Source organism: Triticum urartu, chromosome 6 (assembly GCF_003073215.2).
Source record: "Triticum urartu cultivar G1812 chromosome 6, Tu2.1, whole genome shotgun sequence".
NCBI lineage: Eukaryota > Viridiplantae > Streptophyta > Magnoliopsida > Poales > Poaceae > Triticum > Triticum urartu.
In genome coordinates this window covers 493799214-493819991 of record NC_053027.1, presented here as the reverse complement: position 1 = coordinate 493819991, position 20778 = coordinate 493799214, and the positions used below count along the sequence as shown (strand labels likewise).

Here is a 20778-nt window from a genome sequence, read left to right as displayed (position 1 = left end):
ACGTCATGTATTGGAGATGCTATTAGAATTCCACTCAGGTTAACGTTGTTCGTTGTCTCTCTTGTCCTACTTCAGCCTCGGCGTCGTACAACTCACTAGAGCTGCTCCAACGACGAAACCCTCCATCACAGCAGAGCAGTACCTCGGGCTCCATCTCCAGACGCCTAAGATCTTCTTCCCCTCCTCCGACAGCCAAGTCAGCCGGAGCATCCTCACCGGCCAACCCAATAACGCTGAGATCGACATGGCTTCGCCAAAGAGGTTGTACACTTGTTGCATCTCTTTTTTACTCTACATGTTATATATATTGTCCACTGAGCACTCGTAGTAATGGGAAATACGATTATTTTATCCTACTATATGACAAGCAGTGAGGTACCAGGCAACTTAGCTATCCATGATGGACTCTCTTAAACGCCATCATTATTTATCTCTGCGCGTTTGAGCTGTGCATTTGTCGATGGGCCTAGGAGTTGAGCTAGTATGGCAGTGGCCTAGGTCCAAAGTAATAGAAGTAGCACAAAAACATTTTTTCGTGTAGGATTTCCTTGGTCAAGCCTGCCTACTAGAATCGCCAGTGCTTGAAAGGAAAAGTGAATGAAAAACATTGGAGTTGGAAAGTTTCCTATGGTACTACTTTTCATGAATTTGGTGCAAAGGAATGGAGCAAAGGAAAACTGTAGGATTTGTTCCTTTAGTGTCTCCTTGAAAGAAAAACCGTAGGAACTCTAATTTCCACTTCTCCTCCTTTTCATATTCCTATTCATCAAGCACAATACTAAGAGATAGTAGCATAATAGCATTATAACCATACATTTTATTGTGGTTTGACTTAATCTCACCATGCTTTTTTGCATCCTGGGATCTTCCAATTGTTATGAATCAAACACCCAGATTGGCAGAAATCATGTGTTTTTAAATTCTCTATTTTGCACATGCATTCCTATCCTATTCCTGTCTATTTCCTATCCCTGCATTGTTAGAATCCTCAAATTCAAACAAGCCCTTACTCAATTACTTCTGTTACAGATATGTGTCAAAGAAAACCTTGTGTGGTTTGTCCTGCTCCTGCGGCGCTGTGTTCCACCCCAGCTCAGCTGCTCCAACGACGGAAGGGTTCACCACAGCAGGGATCTGCTCTCCAGACTATCTTTCGCTGCCTCAGATCTTCTTCCCCGCCGCCGGCAGCCACGGCAACTGCATTACCATCATCAACTGAGCAGATGACCTTGAGGACTACACGGGTCCGCAAGAGAGGTCGCACTCTTCCGTGTCTGCTTACGTTATGCGTCGCTTAATATGATGACATGCTACATTATCATCGTGTTCACCTATTAGACTCCGAGTCAGGTCCAAAATAATGCTGAAACTTGAGTTTTTAAATGGTTGTGGGGTACATATTAGGGAAGCAATCAGTACTATCTGTCTACTATCTGGTTAATCTCTGGTGTCTACTATGAGTTTCATGTTGGGTGCAAACAAACATTAAAGGAGCCATTATCTGTATTTTTTAACTAAAGCTATTATCTGCCTGCTATCATTGGTTTTGGGTCTATCCATGGTTTGCTACCATCACTCTGGATTTGTGCATGCACTCCTTACATAATCTCACTATGTTTTATTCCTATGCATGCCAGTTATTGTACACAATGGAACTGATCATGTAGAGCAAAAGAGACGAGCCTTGTGTGGCAATAAAATTTCATGCAGACGTCGTTCCATGGTGGGCGCAAAGGCAGCCCCCTCCACCCATTTCGGATCGTAATCAAGAGCAAGATAACTGTTATGAGGGGGATTCAGAAGGAGAAGACCACTCCTATTTACCCCATGAGGTCTTCGCTCTAACTTGGCATGCTGATGTTGGTAATATCATGCATATGGTGCCTTGCATTGCTTACTGTATACATTAAAGATGTCATCTGCTTAGTTTAGACATGCTTTGTGTCAATGCCATCTGTTTAGTTTCTTTATCGTATATGTGAATCATGCAATGCCATCTTGTCTAGCCAGGCATCATATATGTGAATTTTGCAATGCCACCCTGGTTAGCCAGTCATCTTATATGTGAATTATATCATGCCATCATTTTTTATTACATGTTAAATTTGTCAACAATTTTAGTACATTCAATTACTCTTCCTGTGCATCAGCCATTTGGCACGGTCATGGAAAAATCTGGAGTGGAAACAAGGTCTTCAGAGCAGACAATGCTATCTGACGAAGCGCATGTCTTGGTGGTTACCGATAGCTCCTCAAAGGAGGATTCAGAGACAGATGACCAGTCATATCCCCCCCTCTGAGGTGCATGCCCTAACTTGGCAGGGTTATGTTGCTCATATCGTGTGTATGGTATCTTGCATTGCTATGTCATTTGCTTAGTTTAGACATGCTTTGTGTGAATGCCACATGTTTAGTGTCTAATTACCATATATGTGAATTATGCAATGCCATCTTGTTGCAAGACATTATATATGTGAATTATGCAATGTTATCTTGTTTCAAGGCATTATGTATGTGAATTATGCAATGCCATGCTGTTTAGGCAAGCGTCATATATGTGAATTATATCATGCCGTCCTTTTTTGTATTTCTCATTGCTTTTGTCGACAATGTTTGTATATTCAACTGCTCTTCCTATGCATCAGCCATTTGAATTGGTGATGGAGAAATCTGGAGTGAAAACAAGGTCTTCAGAGCAGACAATGCTACCTGTTGAAGCAGATATCTTGCTGGTTACAGATAGCTCTTGAGAGGAGGATTCAGAGGCAGATGACCAGTCCAATTACCCCCCTGAGGTGTATGCTCAAACTTGGCAGGGTTATATTACTCATATAATGCATATGTTGTATTGCAATGCTTAGTTTTTACATCATATACACAATATTGAATGCCATCTCCTTAGTTGACACATCATATATGCGATTCCCTCTGCTCACTTCCTTAGTATATAAATCATATATTTGAATTATGTCATGCCATGATGTTTACATAGACAGCATGTATCTAAATTATGGCATGCCAACCCATTTTCTAAAGACATAATATAGTTATATCATCTCATCCTGTTTACATAGTCATCATATTTAAATTATGTCATTCTATCCGTGAATTATATCATGCCATCATGTTTCCATCGACGGCATGTTTGTGATTTATGGCATGCCAACCACTTTAATAGACACATCGCATAGTTATATCATGTCATCCTGTTTACATAGTCATCATATTTTGAAGTATGTCATTCTATCCTGTTTAGTTAGCCATCATACATGTGAAATTGTGTCATGCTATCCTGTTTAATTAGCCATCATATATGTGAAATTATGTCCTGCTATTCTGTTTGCTTAGACAACATAAATGTGAATTATTTCATGCCCTATTTTCTTCCCTACTATCCATTGCACCTGTCTATCTTACAATGTCTGTACATTCAATTACTTTTCTTGTTTATCAGCCATTTCAATTGGAGGGAGTGATGGCCGTATCTGTGGGAGTAAAATCTTCAGAAAAGATCGTGCTACCTGTCGATGCAGATAGAACCACAGTTGTACTTGCCCAAGAACCAGCCCCACCACACATAACCCACACTCATGCAGATTGTACCCCTACCCAGTTGGACAGAGAACCAGCTACACCCCTTCTAACGCCAACGCCAGCAGATAGACACCCAGTTCCCGTTGACACAACACCGTCTCCACCACAGAGCACCCAAGCACGAGCAGTTAGTAAGGCAACTGCAGTGCCCAAATCACGAGGACCACCACTCCGAACCCGAAGTCAATGCTTAAAGCAGAAGAAGAATTGTTCTCAGGTCAGGTTCCGTAGCTATGGTTCATATTACTTTGCTCTTGCATCACTGTATTTACTGATACCAACTAATTTCAAATTTGAAGGATGCAACTGAAACTCCAATGGCACAACAGGTATGTTTTAAACCTGTTTCTTCAACGTGTTTGGCTGTTTGCTGTTGTAACTTGCTCTATGTTGATTTCAGTTTCAATTGAATAAACAGTTATATTCTCATGCCATGCACATTACAAGTGTTGTTATTGCTGTGTAGTTTCCCACACTTATATTCTATCTATGCTGCTTTGTCTTAAATAGATATGATTCGAATTGTATCTATCTTGATTTGGCAACATAAACTAGAATGATATAGACCATACAGTGACCATACTACATAGATATGTTTGCTTCATGCTGTTATCCTGTCCACCTTACTACTGAACTGGTTTACCAAAATGAGTTTCATATACTACATTGTAAACCTGAGATGTGTTTGTTTGTTTCTCTTTTAGAACGCGGATAAAATATTGGAGAAGAGTACCCTGTTATGCAATGGTAAAGGAAGTAATGCAGATAAGGTTCAAGATAGTGAGACATCCCTGTTGGTCTCCAAGAAAGCTGATAAAAAATATATTGAAGACACTGAGACAACCCCAAAGTCCTATCTTGATGTAGTGTTCGAGTTACTAGCTACCACTGCTGGCACCAGCTCTTCGAACTCATTGTCTGAATCAGTTTGGCTTCTTGAGTCTCAACTTCAAGTTGAAAGACATCGATAAGATGTTATGCGACAGGAAGCCGAAGGACTGAGGAAGTCCCTGCAGAATTCAGATGCATACTTTCTGGTGCAACAACTAGCACTGGAGGACTTAAGCGCCAAACAAGAGAAACTTAATAAGCTTGCTAAGCATCTTGCCAGCATTATGGGTACCCAGGATATTGTTTCTTGAGCTCTTCTGAAGTGGTTTCAGTTCTGGACTTGTTTTGCTGCGGCGTTTATATGCTGCTGTGTTCCCTATATTTGCACTGGTGGCGAACTTTGATGCCCAGTGGATGTAATATGTGTAATAGCCGTGATAGCCTAGTGTAAGTTGCTTGCTTATTTATTTCCTTGTTGTCTTGTTTATTTGTTTGCTTGTAGTCAGTGCAGTTCTTTTTCTGCGGTTTGCTAGTGGCTGCAATAACCTATTTTTAAAACTAGGCCACAATAACCTGTTGGGAACGCAGTAATTTCAAAAAATTTCCTACGCACACGCAAGATCATGGTGATGCATAGCAACGAGAGGGGAGAGTGTTGTCTACGTACCCACGCAGACCGACTGCGGAAGCGTTGACGCAACATAGAGGAAGTAGTCGTACATCTTCCCGATCCGACCGATCCAAGCACCGTTACTCCGGCACCTCCGAGTTCTTAGCACACGTACAGCTCGATGACGCTCCCCGGGCTCCGATCCAGCAAAGCTTCGGGGAAGAGTTTCGTCAGCACAACGGCGTGGTGACGATGATGATGTTCTACCGACGCAGGGCTTCGCCTAAGCACTACAACGATATGACCGAGGTGGAATATGGTGGCAGGGGGCACCGCACACGGCTAAGGAACGATCACGAGGATCAACTTGTGTGTCTAGAGGTGCCCCCTGCCTCCGTATATAAAGGAGCCAAGGGGGAGGGGGCCGCCGGCCAGGAGGAGGGCGCATGAGGAGTCCTACTCCTACCGGGAGTAGGACTCCCCCCCCCCAATCCTAGTTGGACTAGGATTCCCCGAGGGGGAAAGAGAGAGAGGGGGGCCGGCCACCTCTCCTAGTCCTAATAGGACTAGGGGAGGGGGGAGGCGCGCGGCCACCTTGGGATGCCCCTTTCTCCTTTCCACTAAAGCCCATTAAGGCCCATATGGCTCCCGGGGGGTTCCGATAACCTCCCGGTACTCCGGTAAAATCCCGATTTCACCCGGAACACTTCCAATGTCCAAATATAGGCTTCCAATATATCAATCTTTATGTCTCGACCATTTCGAGACCCCTCTTCATGTCCGTGATCACATCCGGGACTCCGAACTAACTTCGGTACATCAAAATGCATAAACTCATAATAACTGTCATCGTAACGTTAAGCGTGCGGACCCTACGGTTCGAGAATAATGCAGACATGACTGAGACACATCTACGGTCAATAACCAATAGCGGGACCTGGATGCCCATATTGGCTCCTACATATTCAACGAGGATCTTTATCGGTCAGACCGCATAACAACATATGTTGTTCCCTTTGTCATCGGTATGTCACTTGCCCGAGATTCGATCGTCGGTATCCAATACCTAGTTCAATCTCGTTACCGGCAAGTCTCTTTACTCGTTCCGTAATACATCATCTCGCAACTAACTTCATTAGTTGCAATGCTTGCAAGGCTTATGTGATGTGCATTACCGAGAGGGCCCAGAGATACCTCTCCGACAATCGGAGTGACAAATCCTAATCTCGAAATACGCCAACCCAACATCTACCTTTGGAGACACCTGTAATGCTCCTTTATAATCACCCAGTTATGTTGTGACGTTTGGTAGCACCCAAAGTGTTCCTCCGGTAAATGGGAGTTGCATAATCTCATAGTCATAGGAACATGTATAAGTCATGAAGAAAGCAATAGCAAACATACTAAACGATCGGGTGCTAAGCTAATGGAATGGGTCATGTCAATCAGATCATTCAACTAATGATGTGATCTCGTTAATCAAACAACAACTCTTTTGTTCATGGTTAGGAAACATAACCATCTTTGATTAACGAGCTAGTCAAGTAGAGGCATACTAGTGACACTCTGTTTGTCTATGTATTCACACATGTATTATGTTTCCGGTTAATACAATTCTAGCATGAATAATAAACATTTATCATGATATAAGGAAATAAATAATGACTTTATTATTGCCTCTAGGGCATATTTCCTTCAGTCTCCCACTTGCACTAGAGTCAATAATCTAGATTACACAGTAATGATTCTAACACCCATGGAGCCTTGGTGCTGATCATGTTTTGCTCGTGGAAGAGGCTTAGTCAACGGGTCTGCAACATTCAGATCCGTATGTATCTTGCAAATCTCTATGTCTCCCACCTGGACTAGATCCCGGATGGAATTGAAGCGTCTCTTGATGTGTTTGGTTCTCTTGTGAAATCTGGATTCCTTTGCCAAGGCAATTGCACCAGTATTGTCACAAAAGATTTTCATTGGACCCGATGCACTAGGTATGACACCTAGATCGGATATGAACTCCTTCATCCAGACTCCTTCGTTTGCTGCTTCCGAAGCAGCTATGTACTCCGCTTCACATGTAGATCCTGCTACGACGCTTTGTTTAGAACTGCACCAACTGACAGCTCCACCGTTTAATGTAAACACGTATCCGGTTTGCGATTTAGAATCGTCCGGATCAGTGTCAAAGCTTGCATCAACGTAACCGTTTACGATGAGCTCTTTGTCACCTCCATATACGAGAAACATATCCTTAGTCCTTTTCAGGTATTTCAGGATGTTCTTGACCGCCGTCCAGTGATCCACTCCTGGATTACTTTGGTACCTCCCTGCTAAACTTATAGCAAGGCACACATCAGGTCTGGTACACAGCATTGCATACATGATAGAGCCTATGGCTGAAGCATAGGGAACATCTTTCATATTCTCTCTATCTTCTGCAGTGGTCGGGCATTGAGTCTTACTCAACTTCACACCTTGTAACACAGGCAAGAACCCTTTCTTTGCTTGATCCATTTTGAATTTCTTCAAAACTTTGTCAAGGTTTGTGCTTTGTGAAAGTCCAATTAAGCGTCTTGATCTATCTCTACAGATCTTAATGCCTAATACGTAAGCAGCTTCACCGAGGTCTTTCATTGAAAAACTCTTATTCAAGTATCCCTTTATGCTATCCAGAAATTCTATATCATTTCCAATCAGTAATATGTCATCCACATATAATATCAGAAATGCTACAGAGCTCCCACTCACTTTCTTGTAAATACAGGCTTCTCCAAAAGTCTGTATAAAACCAAATGCTTTGATCACACTATCAAAGCATTTATTCCAACTCCGAGAGGCTTGCACCAGTCCATAAATGGATCGCTGGAGCTTGCACACTTTGTTAGCTCCCTTTGGATCGACAAAACCTTCTGGTTGCATCATATACAACTCTTCTTCCAGAAATCCATTCAGGAATGCAGTTTTGACATCCATGTACCAAATTTCATAATCATAAAATGCGGCAATTGCTAACATGATTCGGACAGACTTAAGCATCGCTACGGGTGAGAAGGTCTCATCGTAGTCAATCCCTTGAACTTGCCGAAAACCTTTTGCGACAAGTCGAGCTTTGTAGACAGTAATATTACCGTCAGTATCAGTCTTCTTCTTGAAGATCCATTTATTCTCAATTGCTTGCCGATCAGCGGGCAAGTCAACCAAAGTCCATACTTTGTTCTCATACATGGATCCCATCTCAGATTTCATGGCTTCAAGCCATTTTGTGGAATCTGGGCTCACCATCGCTTCTTCATAGTTCGTAGGTTCATCATGATCTAGTAGCATGACTTCCAGAACAGGATTACCGTACCACTCTGGTGCGGATCTTACTCTGGTTGATCTACGAGGTTCAGTAGTATCTTGATCTAAAGTTTCATGATCATCATCATTAGCTTCCTCACTAACTGGTGTAGGTGTCACTGAAACAGTTTTCTGTGATGTACTACTTTCCAATAAGGGAGCAGGTACAGTTACCTCGTCAAGTTCTACTTTCCTCCCACTCACTTCTTTCGAGAGAAACTCCTTCTCTAGAAAGGATCCATTCTTAGCAACGAATGTCTTGCCTTCGGATCTGTGATAGAAGGTGTACCCAACAGTCTCCTTTGGGTATCCTATGAAGACACATTTCTCCGATTTGGGTTCGAGCTTATCAGGTTGAAGCTTTTTCACATAAGCATCGCAGCCCCAAACTTTAAGAAACGACAACTTTGGTTTCTTGCCAAACCATAGTTCATAAGGCGTCGTCTCAACGGATTTTGATGGTGCCCTATTTAACGTGAATGCGGCCGTCTCTAAAGCATAACCCCAAAACGATAGCGGTAAATCTGTAAGAGACATCATAGATCGCACCATATCTAATAAAGTACGATTACGACGTTCGGACACACCATTACGCTGTGGTGTTCCGGGTGGCGTGAGTTGCGAAACTATTCCACAATTTTCAAATGTACACCAAACTCGTAACTCAAATATTCTCTTCCATGATCAGATCGTAGAAACTTTATTTTCTTGTTACGATGATTTTCAACTTCACTCTGAAATTCTTTGAACTTTTCAAATGTTTCAGACTTATGTTTCATTAAGTAGATATACCCATATCTGCTTAAATCATCTGTGAAGGTGAGAAAATAACGATATCCGCCACAAGCCTCAATATTCATCGGACCACATACATCTGTATGTATGATTTCCAACAAATCTGTTGCTCTCTCCATAGTACCGGAGAACGGCGTTTTAGTCATCTTGCCCATGAGGCATGGTTCGCAAGTACCAAGTGATTCATAATCAAGTGGTTCCAAAAGTCCATCAGTATGGAGTTTCTTCATGCGCTTTACACCGATATGACCCAAACGGCAGTGCCACAAATAAGTTGCACCATCATTATCAACTCTGCATCTTTTGGCTTCAACATTATGAATATGTGTGTTACTACTATCGAGATTCAACAAGAATATACCACCCTTCAAGGGTGCATGACCATAAAAGATATTACTCATATAAATAGAACAACCATTATTCTCTGATTTAAATGAATAACCGTCTCGCATCAAACAAGATCCAGATATAATGTTCATGCTCAACGCTGGCACTAAATAACAATTATTTAGGTCTAATACTAATCCCGAAGGTAGATGTAGAGGTAGCATGCCGACCGCGATCACATTGACTTTGGAACCGTTTCCCACGCGCATCGTCACCTCGTCCTTTGCTAGTGTTCGCTTAATCCGTAGTCCCTGTTTCGAGTTGCAAATATTAGCAACAGAACCAGTATCAAATACCCAGGTGCTACTGCGAGCTCTAGTAAGGTACACATCAATAACATGTATATCACATATACCTTTGTTCACCTTGCCATCCTTCTTATCCGCCAAATACTTGGGGCAGTTCCGCTTCCAGTGACCAGTCTGCTTGCAGTAGAAGCACTCGGTTTCAGGCTTAGGTCTAGACTTGGGTTTCTTCTCTTGAGCAGCAACTTGTTTGCCATTCTTCTTGAATTTCCCCTTCTTCTTCCCTTTGCCCTTTTTCTTGAAACCAGTGGTCTTGTTGACCATCAACACTTGATGCTCCTTCTTGATTTCTACCTCCGCAGCTTTCAGCATTGCGAAGAGCTCGGGAATAGTCTTGTTCATCCCTTGCATATTATAGTTCATCACGAAGCTCTTGTAGCTTGGTGGCAGTGATTGGAGAATTCTGTCAATGACGCAATCATCTGGAAGATTAACTCCCAATTGAATCAAGTGATTATTATACCCAGACATTTTGAGTATATGCTCACTGACAGAACTGTTCTCCTCCATCTTGCAGCTGTAGAACTTATTGGAGACTTCATATCTCTCAATTCGGGCATTTGCTTGAAATATTAACTTCAACTCCTGAAACATCTCATATGCTCCATGACGTTCAAAACGTCGTTGAAGTCCCGATTCTAAGCCGTAAAGCATGGCACACTGAACTATCGAGTGGCCATCAGCTTTGCTCTGCCAGACGTTCATAACATCTGGTGTTGCTCCAGCAGCAGGCCTGGCACCCAGCGGTGCTTCCAGGACGTAATTCTTCTGTGCAGCAATGAGGATAATCCTCAAGTTACGGACCCAGTCCGTGTAATTGCTACCATCATCTTTCAACTTTGCTTTCTCAAGGAACGCATTAAAATTCAACGGAACAATAGCACGATCCATCTATCTACAAACAACATAAACAAGCAAGATACTAGCAGGGACTAAGTTCATGATAAATTTAAGTTCAATTAATCATATTACTTAAGAACTCCCACTTAGATAGACATCCCTCTAATATTCTAAGTGATCACGTGATCCAAATCAACTAAACCATAACCGATCATCACGTGAAATGGATTAGTCTTCAATGGTGAACATCATTATGTTGATCATATCTACTATATGGTTCACGCTCGACCTTTCAGTCTCCGTGTTCCGAGGCCATATCTGCATATGCTAGGCTCGTCAAGTATAACCCGAGTATTCTGCGTGTGCAAAACTGGCTTGCACCCGTTGTAGATGGACGTAGAGCTTATCACACCCAATCATCACGTGGTGTCTGGGCACGATGAACTTTGGCAACGGTGCATACTCGGGGAGAACACTTCTTGATAATTTAGTGAGAGATCATCTTATAATGCTACCGTCAATCAAAGCAAGATAAGATGCATAAAGGATAAACATCACATGCAATCAATATAAGTGATATGATATGGTCATCATCTTCTTGTGCCTGTGATCTCCATCTCCGAAGCACCGTCATGATCACCATCGTCACCGGCGCGACACCTTGATCTCCATCGTAGCATCGTTGTCGTCTCGCCAAACTTATGCTTCTACGACTATCGCTACCGTTTAGTGATAAAGTAAAGCATTACATCGCGATTGCATTGCATACAATAAAGCGACAACCATATGGCTCCTGCCAGTTGCCGATAACTCGGTTACAAAACATGATCATCTCATACAATAAAATTCATCATCATGCCTTGACCATATCACATCACAACATGCCCTGCAAAAACAAGTTAGACGTCCTCTACTTTGTTGTTGCAAGTTTTACATGGCTGCTACGGGCTTAAGCAAGAACCAATCTCACCTACGCATCAAAACCACAATGATAGTTTGTCAATTTGACTCCGTTTTAACCTTCGCAAGGACCAGGCGTAGCCATACTCGGTTCAACTAAAGTTGGAGAGACAGTCGCCCGCAAGCCACCTATGTGCAAAGCACGTCGGGGGAACCGGTCTCGCGTAAGCGTACGCGTAATGTTGGTCCGGGTCGTCTCGTCCAACAATACCACTGAACCAAAGTATGACATGCTGGTAGGCAGTATGACTTATATCGCCCACAACTCACTTGTGTTCTACTCATGCATATAACATCAAACCATAAAACCTAGGCTCTGATACCACTGTTGGGAACGCAGTAATTTCAAAAAATTTCCTACGCACACGCAAGATCATGGTGATGCATAGCAACGAGAGGGGAGAGTGTTGTCTACGTACCCACGCAGACCGACTGCGTAAGCGTTGACGCAACGTAGAGGAAGTAGTCGTATGTCTTCCCGATCCGACCGATCCAAGCACCGTTACTCCGGCACCTCCGAGTTCTTAGCACACGTACAGCTCGATGACGCTCCCCGGGCTCCGATCCAGCAAAGCTTCGGGGAAGAGTTTCGTCAGCATAACGGCGTGGTGACGATGATGATGTTCTACCGACGCAGGGCTTCGCCTAAGCACTACAACGATATGACCGAGGTGGAATATGGTGGCAGGGGGCACCGCACACGGCTAAGGAATGATCACGAGGATCAACTTGTGTGTCTAGAGGTGCCCCCTGCCTCCGTATATAAAGGAGCCAAGGGGGAGGGGGCCGCCGGCCAGGAGGAGGGCGCAGGAGGAGTCCTACTCCTACCGGGAGTAGGACTCCCCCCCCAATCCTAGTTGGACTAGGATTCCCCGAGGGGGAAAGAGAGAGAGGGGGGCCGGCCACCTCTCCTAGTCCTAATAGGACTAGGGGAGGGGGGAGGCGCGCGGCCACCTTGGGCTGCCCCTTTCTCCTTTCCACTAAAGCCCATTAAGGCCCATATGGCTCCCGGGGGGTTCCGATAACCTCCCGGTACTCCGGTAAAATCCCGATTTCACCCGGAACACTTCCAATGTCCAAATATAGGCTTCCAATATATCAATCTTTATGTCTCGACCATTTCGAGACCCCTCTTCATGTCCGTGATCACATCCGGGACTCCGAACTAACTTCGGTACATCAAAATGCATAAACTCATAATAACTGTCATCGTAACGTTAAGCGTGCGGACCCTACGGTTCGAGAATAATGCAGACATGACTGAGACACATCTACGGTCAATAACCAATAGCGGGACCTGGATGCCCATATTGGCTCCTACATATTCAACGAGGATCTTTATCGGTCAGACCGCATAACAACATATGTTGTTCCCTTTGTCATCGGTATGTCACTTGCCCGAGATTCGATCGTCGGTATCCAATACCTAGTTCAATCTCGTTACCGGCAAGTCTCTTTACTCGTTCCGTAATACATCATCTCGCAACTAACTTATTAGTTGCAATGCTTGCAAGGCTTATGTGATGTGCATTACCGAGAGGGCCCAGAGATACCTCTCCGACAAATCGGAGTGACAAATCCTAATCTCGAAATACGCCAACCCAACATGTACCTTTGGAGACACCTGTAATGCTCCTTTATAATCACCCAGTTACGTTGTGACGTTTGGTAGCACCCAAAGTGTTCCTCCGGCAAACGGGAGTTGCATAATCTCATAGTCATAGGAACATGTATAAGTCATGAAGAAAGCAATAGCAACATACTAAACGATCGGGTGCTAAGCTAATGGAATGGGTCATGTCAATCAGATCATTCAACTAATGATGTGATCTCGTTAATCAAACAACAACTCTTTTGTTCATGGTTAGGAAACATAACCATCTTTGATTAACGAGCTAGTCTAGTAGAGGCATACTAGTGACACTCTGTTTGTCTATGTATTCACACATGTATTATGTTTCCGGTTAATACAATTCTAGCATGAATAATAAACATTTATCATGATATAAGGAAATAAATAATGACTTTATTATTGCCTCTAGGGCATATTTCCTTCATAACCATGGGCTAATATTTACTGTAGTGACACTGGGCCTCCCACGGGCCGTAGAAACATTGGGCCTTCTACGGGCCGTATAAACAGTGGGCCTTCTACGGGCCGTAGAAATAGTGGGCCTTCTACGGGCTGTATCATCAATGGGCCTTCTACGGGCCGTATCATCAATGGGCCTTATACGGGCCGTATCATCAATGGGCCTTCTACGGGCCATATCATCAATGGGCCTTATACGGGCCGTATGATCGATTGGCCAAACATGGGCCAAACAGACCGCATTCTGGCCGTAAATGGGTTAGAGTTGGACTCGTCTGTTCATGGGCCGACCATAATGGGCCACCGTTAATAGGCCGTATTTGATGATGCTATGAAAACGGCCCAACGTATTAACGGACCACAAACGGGCCGACTGTAACCACAGGCTGAATTTGGCCCACAAGCAGAAAATGACAGTAACGGGCCGTAAGTAAACGAATGCTGGAAATGAGCCCAAGAATAAATGGGCTCTGAGAAGGCCGAAAGATAACATGGGCTGGAGACGGCCCAATGGAATAACGGGCCGTTAATGGGTATAAAGTGATACACTATTCATTACGGGCCAGTTTCACCATGGGCCGTTAATGGGTGTAAAGTGATACACTGTTCATTACGGGCCAGTTTCACCACGGGCCGTTAATAGGCCAAGAGTTACATAGGGCCTCATATGGGCCAAAAGACGTCATGGGCCATACATGGGCCAAAAGTGAAAACGGGCGGGAATCATATTGGATGGCCTAGATGACGCTACTGGGCCTAATTCGGATAGGGCGTAACGGGCCTTGGGTTAGCGGGCTGTAAATGGGCTATATGCGAACAAGCCGTTAACAGGCTTTCCATGGGCCGGCCCGCCACCTTTTGACCAAGTCAAACGGGCCGGCCTTTTCACAGGAATGGGCCTCTATTGGGCCGTGCCACGTGTCAATGTATCATAGGCGCCTTCTGTCCAATGAGTGGATGACATCTGTCCCGACGATGAGCCGACACGTGTTTCCTCCAGCCAATGATGATTTTACACATGGAAAATCCCCATTGGTCGGGGCTGTTAACGGGTTATCGGATCCAAAACCCGACCCGATAGCTAAACGACGTTTCGTTACGGTGGATGCCACGTGTCGGTCACCCTTGACAAAAGCACTTCTGTGACGCGCGATTTATCGTCATGGAAGTGGACACTTCCATGATGATAATTTTGGTAATGTCATGGAACACTTCTACGATAGCACAGGTATAACTATCTTGATTCTGTCATAAATTTTTCATGGATGTACATGCATGACAAAAAACGCGACCTACTGTGACAAACACGTATCATCACGGAAGTGTATTTTTTTCGTAGTGGTAGTCGAATAATTATGCAACTATGTGAAGACTCTCTAACATTTAATAATTTCAGATCTTGGTATTCTATTCAAGCAGCAAGCAAAGCAAAATAAAATGACATTCTAATAATGGCAAACATCATGTGAAGAAGCAAAAACTTAGGATCAACCGATACTAACCGATAATTGTTGAAGAAGAAAGATGGGATGCCAACCGGGGCATCCCCAAGCTTAGATGCTTGAGACTTCTTGAAATATTATCTTGGGGTGCATTTGGCATCCCCAAGCTTGAGATTTTGTGTCTCCTTAATTCCTCTCATATCAGGGTTTCCCTAAATCTCAAAAGCTTCATCCACACAAAACTCAACAAGGACTCGTGAGATAAGTTAGTATAAACCATTGCCAAAACCTTATCATACTCTACTGCAGCAAATCACTAAAATTATTATTCAACATTGCATACTAAATTCCTCTGCATATTTAATAGTTCTATCCTCAAATAGAATCACTAAAGAAGCAAACATATGCAAACATAACAGCAATCTGCCTAAACAGGATAGTCTGTAAAGAATGCAGAAACATCCATACTTCCCTAACTCCAAAAATTATGAAAGAAAATTCCCACTGTAGTAAATTTATCAGAGCTAATATGCAAAAGGTTTCAACATTTTATCACATTCTGAATTTTCTAGGGAATTATTGCAACAGCTGTAAACTTTCTGTTTTCAAACAGCAACATGTGGACTTCTAAAATAGGCATAGTAAAGGCTATCAATGCTACTTTTATTGAAATAAAAGATGCAAAACATTGTTCTAAATAACAGCAAGAAAATCCTAACAAAATAAATTGACGCTCCAAGCAAAACACATATCATGTGGTGAATAAAAATATAGCTCCAAGTAAAGTTACCGATGAACGAAGACGAAAGAGGGGATGCCTTCCGGGGCATCCCCAAGCTTTGGCTCCTGGCTGTCCTTGAATATTACCTTGGGGTGCCTTGGGAATCCCCAAGCTTAGGCTCTTGCCACTCCTTATTCCATAGTCCATCGAATCCTTACCCAAAACTTGAAAACTTCACAACACAAAACTTAACAGAAAACTCGTAAGCTCCGTTAGTATAAGAAAATAAATCACCATCATAAGGTACTGTAATGAACTCATTCTAAATTCATATTGGTGTAATATCTACTGTATTCCAACTTCTCTATGGTTTAGAAACTATTTTACTAGCCATAGATTCATCAAAATAAGTAAACAACACATGAAAAACAGAATCTGTCAAAAACAGAATAGTCTGTAGTAATCTGGTTCAAACGTATACTTCTGGAACTCATAAAATTATCAAATAAATTTCTGGACCTAAGGAATTTATCTATAATCATCTTCAAAAATAATTAACTAAATAGCACTCTCCAAATAAAAATGGCAGCAATTCTCGTGAGCGCTAAAGTTTCTGTTTTTTACAGCATGATCAACAAGACTTTCCCCAAGTCTTCCCAAAGGTTCTACTTGGCACAAACACTAACTAAAAGAATAAAACCACATCTAAACAGAGGCTAGATGAATTATTTATTAATAAACAGGAGAAAAAATCAAGGAACAAAAATGAAGTTGGGTTGCCTCCCAACAAGCGCTATCGTTTAACGCCCCTAGCTAGGCATGATGATTTCAATGATGCTCACATAAAAGATAAGAATTGAAACATAAAGACAGCATCATGAAGAATATGACTAGCACATTTAAGTCTAACCCTCTTCCTATGCATAGGGATTTTGTGAGCAAACAATTTATGTGAAAAATAATTAACTAGCATAGGAAGGCAAAAGAAGCATAACTTCAAGATTTTAAGCACATAGAGAGGAAACTTGATATTATTGCAACTCCTACAAGCATATATTCCTCCCTCATAATAATTTCAGTAGCATCATGAATGAATTCAACAATATAACCAGAACCTAAAGCATTCTTTTCATGATCTACAAGCATAGAAAATTTAATACTCTCCACACAAGCAAAATTCTTCTCATGAATAATAGTGGGATCAAACTCAACAAAATAACTATCATGTGATTGAAAATTAAGATCAAGATGAAAAGTTTCATGGTTATCATTATTATTTAAAGCATACGTGTCATCACAATAATCATCATAGATAGGAGGCATGCTTTTATTATAATAAATTTGCTCATCAAAACTTGGGGGACAAAAAATATCATCTTCATCAAACATAGCTTCCCCAAGCTTGTGGCTTTGCATATCATTAGCATCATGGATATTCAAGGAATTCATACTAACAACATTGCAATCATGATCATCATTCAAATATTTAGTGCCAAACATTTTATAGATTTTTTCTTCTAGCACTTGAGCACAATTATCCTTTCCATCATACTCACGGAAGATATTAAAAAGATGGAGCGTATGAGACAAACTCAATTCCATTTTTTATAGTTTTCTTTTATAAATTAAACTAGTGATAAAACAAGAAACTAAAAGACTCGATTGCAAGATCTAAAGATATACCTTCAAGCGCTAACCTCCCCGGCAACGGCGCCAGAAAAGAGCTTGATGTGCACTACACAACCTTCTTCTTGTAGACGTTGTTGGGCCTCCAAGTGCAGAGGTTTGTAGGATAGTAGCAAATTTCCCTCAAGTGGATGACCTAAGGTTTATCAATCCGTAGGAGGCATAGGATGAAGACGGTCTCTCTCAAGCAACCCTGCAACCAAATAACAAAGAGTCTCTTGTGTCCCCAATACACCCAATACAATGGTAAATTGTATAGGTGCACTAGTTCGGCGAAGAGATGGTGATACAAGTGGTATATGGATAATTGATATGGGTATTTGTAATCTGAAATTATAAAAACAGCAAGGTAACAAATGATAAAAGTGAGCGTAAACGGTATTGCAATGCGTTGAAACAAGGCCTAGGGTTCATACTTTCGCTAGTGCAAGTTCCCTCAACAATACTAACATAATTGGATCACATAACTATCCCTCAACATGCAACAAAGAGTCACTCCAAAGTCACTAATATCGGAGAACGAATGAAGAGATTATGGTAGGGTACGAAACCACCTGAAAGTTATTCTTTCCAATCAATCCGTTGGGCTATTCCTATAAGTGTCACAAACAGCCCTAGAGTTCGTACTAGAATAACACCTTAAGACACAAATCAACCAAAACCCTAATGTCACCTAGATACTCCAATGTCACCTCAAGTATCCGTGGGTATGATTATACGATATGCATCACACAATCTCAGATTCATCTATTCAACCAACACATAGAACCTCAAAGAGTGCCCCAAAGTTTCTACCGGAGAATCACGACGAAAACGTGTGTCAACCCCTATGCATAGGTTCATGGGCGGAACCCGCAAGTTGGTCACCAAGACATACATCAAGTGAATCACGTGATATCCCATTGTCACCACAGATATCCACGGCAAGACATACATCAAGTGTTCTCAAATCTTTAAAGACTCAATCCGATAAGATAACTTCAAAGGGGAAACTCAATCCATTACAAGAGAGTAGAGGGGGGAAGAAACATCATAGGATCCAAATATAATAGCAAAGCTCGTGATACATCAAGATCGTATCACCTCAAGAACACGAGAATGAGATCAAACACATAGCTACTGGTACATACCCTCAGCCCCGAGGGAGAACTACTCCCTCCTCGTCATGGAGAGCACCGGGATGATGAAGATGGCCACCGGAGAAGGATTGCCCCCTCCGGCAAGGTGCCGGAATGGGTCTAGATTGATTTTCGGTGGCTACGGAGGCTTCTGGCGGCGGAACTCCCGATCTATTGTGCTCCCGGATGTTTTTAGGGTATATGGAGATATATAGGCGGAAGAAGTACGTCAGGGGGGCCACGAGGGGCTCACGAGGGTGGAGGGCGCGCCCCCCTGCCTCGTGACCTCCTCGTAGGTCCCCCAATGTGCACTCCAAGTCTTCTGGGATTCTTTCCTTCCAAAAAAGAGTTCCGTGAAGTTTCAGGTCAATTGGACTCCATTTGGTTTTCCTTTTCTTCGAAACCCTAAAACAGGGTAAAAACAGAAGCTGGCACTGGGCTCTGGGTTAATAGGTTAGTCCCAAAAAATGATATAAAAGTGTATAATAAAGCCCATAAACATTCAAAACAGTAGATAATATAGCATGGAGCAATCAAAAATTATAGATACGTTGGAGACGTATCACACTACACAAGCCAGAATGTGCTTGCTGCTATTGACTTTGATCTGAAGTTCACATATGTGCTGGCTGGCTAGGGGGGGGGGGTCAGCGCATGATGCTAACATTCTCAGTGATGGCATGAGTCGACCTAATGGGATCAACATCCCCGACGGCAAGTTCTACCTTGGAGATGCTGGCTATGCACGTCAGTTGGGTATTCTTCCACCCTTCAGGAAAACCAGGTACCATATCAATGAGTTCTCTGGTAGTAACTATCCTAGGACTGCACAGGAGCTGTTTAATCTCAGACACTCCAGCCTTAGAGTAACTGCTGAGAGGGCATTTGGAGCTCTGAAGAATAGGTTTAAGATCCCGGATCAGAAGCCATTCCACCCATACTCCACTTAGGTTAAGCTTGTTCTTGCTTATTGCATTCTGCATAACTGGATCCTCCAGTGCGGCTTTGATAAACACGTGCCTGAGGAGGAAGAGGTCGAGCCTGACGATCTTGTTCGCTCCGACCATGGTGTGGAGGCATTTGACAATCACACTTGGAAGAACAAAAGGTTGGAGTGGGCAGAGGCAATGTGGCTTAACAGAGGTCAGTGCATGATTTGAAGAAGATAGAAGAATAAGCAACAACAGTAGCAAAAGCAGAAGCAGAACAAGAGGAAGAAGAAGAGGAAGATCTGCTAGCAGCAACACCGATGAACTATCCCCTATTTAGCCAATGGCTCTTAATAATTTGAACTGTCATTTGATATTAGTTAGGATGAACTGTCATTTGTTTAAGTAGCTGGCGCTACATGTTTAGATTGTGTGTGGTAAGCTCACCACTAGTAAGAAGTGGTGACAACACCTTATGCAGGTTGCAACCAAACACCATGTCATATGCTAATGCAATGCGGGCAACCAAATGCCGGGTCAAAAATGGTTGTCTCATGCAACTAGGGGTATGCAGGCAACCAAACTATGTGCATGTGGTTTTTTTGGCCTTCATCCCCTCAAACCGGCTCACTAGAGCCAGGATCGACGGGCTAGGCTGGATTGGCAATGTAACCAAACACGCCCCAAAGTGGCATCACCGAGATGTTGATGCACAGGGGCCACCAACATCTTGGACCACCTGACCTTCTGCTCATAGCCGCCCTGGGCCGTAGCCCTAGCGCTCACTGCGTGAATCCCGCTTGCATAGGTAAACTTCTGCCATTGGAACCTGCCGCCACCGACCACCTGCCGAATCCACAAAATGGATATGACCGAGGATGGTGGACCTGCAAGAGTGAAGCAGATCGAGGATGCCCAGTTTGCGGGCTGGAAACCTCATCATCTCCATGGTCCGGTGCATCCACAACACCCCCGTGCACGCCTCCCCAGCAGCATGCAGCACCAGATTCTCCACACTCGCGACCACTTCGCCTTCTGCCACTACACCGGCCGCACATAGCAGATCTGCGGACACCAGTGCTCAACGCGTGTTGGGGCTCCGCGGGAGCCATACACCGCCTGATGGCCA

The 20778-nt window shown here is 43.1% G+C and overlaps 1 pseudogene; it reads left to right on the top strand.

Annotated features, from left to right (window-relative positions):
- LOC125516876 overlaps positions 1–19880 on the top strand; it is an 89699-nt pseudogene extending 69819 nt beyond the window's left edge.
- Positions 19881–20778: the final 898 nt, after the last annotated feature.